Below are 4,319 nucleotides of genomic sequence, written 5' to 3' on the forward strand. Positions count from 1 at the left end.
ACTTATGAGTCATGTCAGTCATATTCATTATGTGTTCACAAATACCGCTATTTCCTTTATTCTTAAGCTACTTGCATACGCTTTATACATTCCCTCAGATACTTTAATTGATGAAGTTCCTAACCATCATTAGTGACAAGCGATTCACCTTATCCCATTTTCTTAAAATTCGCTTTCTGAGCTGCGGAAAAGCTAGCAGTAATAGCAGTGGGTTCATTGTGGCGAATGACATAGTCAAGGTCTAACATCTTCAGAGTTAGAGGTGATTAATCCTTTCATAAAGCAAAGTTTGCACCAATAAGTGACTTAATGCCTTAGTTAGGTACTGCAGTGGAAATAAGGAGGATGACAATTTATGATACAAGTAATAGAAGATTATTAAAGTAATGCTTAAAACTAAGGGCAATAAGATTATAGTGGCATAATTAGCTATGTAAGGCAAACCAACTAATGTCTAATAGTAATGGAACTACAGTAATGCCTAAAATAAGTAGGCCTAATAATAATGTTCCTCATAATGACATAATCAGATAACTAAGGTAGACTAAGTAATGTCTCTAAACATAATAGAACTAAAGTAATGCCTAAAATACGTAAGAGGCTAAAGTAATGTTCCTAAAAGTAATGAGACTAAGACCATTATACTAATGAAGCTAGTGATAAGTAAACCTACTGTAAACACCAAAACAATAAGTTAACATAAGGCTCTACTTAGAATTTACATCACCTTTGGGCAGAAGTAACTAATATCTAAGTCCAAATGAGCATTAGGGTCATGCAACACAACGCTTATCTTTTGACCTTTAGGGACAAAATAAAGAATCGTGTATATAATGCATGAAAATAATCCTTTTAGCACACAAAAGTATATTAAATCACCTTTGGGCAGAATCAATATACTTAGTGTTCATTATGCAAAAGGAAAAGAACGATAGCACCATGAGAATCACATTTGACCTTTTGGCACAAATGATGAAACCATGTACATTAGTGCGAAGCCCCCAAACATTACGGGGGTTCGACGGTAGCGCCCCTAGAAGCGGGGTCCAAGGGGCGGCAGCCCCTGGCGGGTTTTAACCCTTAAAGTCCTATGGCAAAAATGTCTTAGAAAATTTATTTTGAAAAATAAGAGACAAATTTAGCCACATAATTATAGGGTAAAATAGTAAGTACGGACTCATTCATTAGCTAAAATCATCTTCAATATAATACGAACTTAAGTAATAACTTGTGATAACATAAGCACGAAGTTAGGTTACAAGTTCATGATAATGTAAGCATGAAGACATCAGTAAGTCATGATGACAAAGGCATGAAGATATCAGTAAGTTGTGAACACGTAAGCACGAGGATATCATAAAGTCGTGATGATGTCAGCACGAAGGTGTCATAAACTCCTGATGACGTAAGCACGAGGTTGTCAAACTCGTGTATGAAATTAAGCGGAAGTTCGTGATGACGTAAGTGTGAATTCGTGATGACGTAAGCGCGAAGATGCTGCAGAATTTGCAATAATGACGTCAACACGAAATATACATAAGTTCGTGATGATGTCAGCACAAAGTTCGTGTGACGTCAGCACGAATTTTGTTCTTCTACAGATTTTTAGTTTGCGAAAACCTTAAAATTCGAAAGCAAATGATGACTGATTGTTCGTAACGAGGCTCTGATACCACATGTTGGAGTAAACATGATTCGATTCGAGTGATAAAACATCCTCAATCGTACTGTGGAACCTGTAAGAGCATAAAGCATAATTGCTATTGATTTCGAGTTCCCATAGCAATGTGATTGAGTAATAATGGGATGAATTCGGCTGATGTTATGCACGAATTAGATGAGGAAGACACACGAAAATTAGTGAGGGATTAGTATCTCATTAACCTTAACTTAGGGTTTATAACTCTCTATTTATAAAGAGAGTATTTACACATTCAACCCCTTTGGTGGTTAATGTGTGTAACATTAGTCCTCATAGTTGCAATCATCTAATGGGAAACCCTATACAACGTTTCTAAGAGTAAATAAGCCCATTATATATTTACTAGACATAAGGATTTCAGTTATCGTCAATTATCATATCAGGAATGATAGATGATCAGTGACGGTCACACTAATGTGGTTCCAACATTTTAAACCAACTAAATTATGTTTATGTTTTTTCTCTTCCTTCTTTACTTTGATTGTACCATACATATATGCATTTATAAAGCTTAGTTTCTCATGTATTTTCGTTTGGACCATCTCATATATATCCCTCGGTCAGACCACCATTATGTCTTCTATCTCTTCTTTTCAACTTTGTTTTTGTTTTCCTTTTCCATAATTCATTGCCACTTGCAGTCGCTTTGGTTGAATGTATCATTTATTTTGCATTATCAAGACTACATATTGCGTTACAAAACAAAAATGTATATATAGCCATCAGAAATTATTGGTGCATCACAACAAAATTGATATGCAATTGAAGCAAAATATACTAATTGTATATTTATGTTATTTAAACTTGACCACCACTTCTCATATAATTGTCACTTTCGAATTCTATCCAATTATGAAACTTATTAGTTATACATATATATTCATATTAGTAATATATATATATATATATAAATGCTAAACAAACTCATCAGCAGTGTAAATTATTCTGTAGCCCGCAGATACAGAACAAGCTAAGATGGGTTCTGGTGTTAACTCAAGGGACACAAATAAGTTTAGGAAAGAACATGTGAACCGAGCCCCCTCGTCGAACCCTCCATTCACTATCCGCGATATAAGAAAATCCATACCACCACACTGTTTTAAACGATCATTGCTTCGTTCTTCATCTTACCTTCTCATTGATCTTGTGTTTTCCTTGTTCTTTTACTATATTGCCATCATATATATCATTCCCCTTTCGTCTCCATTCACTTACGCCGCGTGGCCAATATATTGGATCCTACAAGGTGTTGTCCAAAATAGTTTATTTGTAATCGGCCACGAATGTGCACACGAAGCATTTTCTGACTATCCGTCTATAAATAACACCATCGGTTTCTTTCTACACACCGCAATGCTTTCTCCTTATTTCTCATGGAAATATAGTCATCGTCGTCACCATCTAAACGCTGCTTCACTCCAGCATGATCAAAACTTTGTCCCTAAAAAAAAATCTGGCCTAGACTCTTTTGCAAGACATTACAACAACCCACCTGGCCGTGTCGTTAGGCTTATAATTTTATGCACAATAGGATGGTTGTTATACATATATATTAATGTCACTGGCCGCGAATATAACAAATTTGCCAACCATTTTGATCCAAGAAGTCCTATATACAACGACAATGAGCGATTATATATAGTTTTCAATGATATTGCGCTACTTGTAACAAGCTATGGGCTATATAAAGTGGCCATTGAACACGGGTTCTTATGGCTAGTGTTGGTATACTTTACGCCATTAGTAATCGTTTACGGGTTCCTGGTTATTTACACTTGGTTACAACACACTCATCGGGCACTACCCCATTACGACTCAACTGAATGGAGCTGGCTGAAGGGAGCTTTGTCAATAGTTGATAGAAATTATGGCGCTTTGAATACAATTTTTCACCATATAACTGATACTCATGTTATGCATCATTTGTTTACTACCATGCCTCATTACCATCTCAAGGAGGCGACCGAAGCAGTGAAGCCTCTCCTTGGAGAATACTATCAGTTCGATAACACCCCGATTTTAAAAGCCATGTGGAAGCTACCGAGTGTTTTTTTGTTGAGGCTGATGAAGATATTGATGGAAGCTACAAAGGTGTCTATTGGTTCAACAATAAGCTATAAAAATGTTGTGATTCGATCTCCATCGTACGCTTTAGTTAATATACGGGAAACTGTTAGAAAATAAAATATCACGTCAAATCCTGTTAATTTAGGAGTGCAAATCTGGTATCTTTCTCTCCAAGATGACTTTCTCTTCAAGATGACAACAACCATATTTATTGTTTTATCTATATTTAAATGATTGTAATTGCCTATAAATTATGGCTTCTTTTTCATTGTAAGAAATAACTTTCATTCAATCAATAAAACCTCTTGAAATCACAAACTACTGCTACTGCTACTGCTACTGCTACTGCTACTGCTACTGCTACTGCTACTGCTACTGCTAGCTTCAAGCATTATGTATTGTTATGCCTAGCATGCAATGAAAATATCACTCTTTTGTAAAGGAAACTCATTAATGAAGCTTCCTATTTAATTATTAATGATTTTGCAATGAACGGAAATATGATATTGTGATTTGCAATTATGTAGAGTCATTGGTGATGAGAGGAAAA

At 35.5% G+C, this 4,319-nt stretch overlaps 1 pseudogene; it reads left to right on the plus strand.

Annotated features, from left to right (window-relative positions):
* The first annotated feature begins 2,677 nt into the window (after positions 1–2,677).
* LOC122594612 lies at positions 2,678–3,822 on the plus strand (annotated as a pseudogene).
* The last annotated feature ends 497 nt before the right edge of the window (positions 3,823–4,319 follow it).

This window comes from Erigeron canadensis, chromosome 3 (assembly GCF_010389155.1).
Source record: "Erigeron canadensis isolate Cc75 chromosome 3, C_canadensis_v1, whole genome shotgun sequence".
NCBI lineage: Eukaryota > Viridiplantae > Streptophyta > Magnoliopsida > Asterales > Asteraceae > Erigeron > Erigeron canadensis.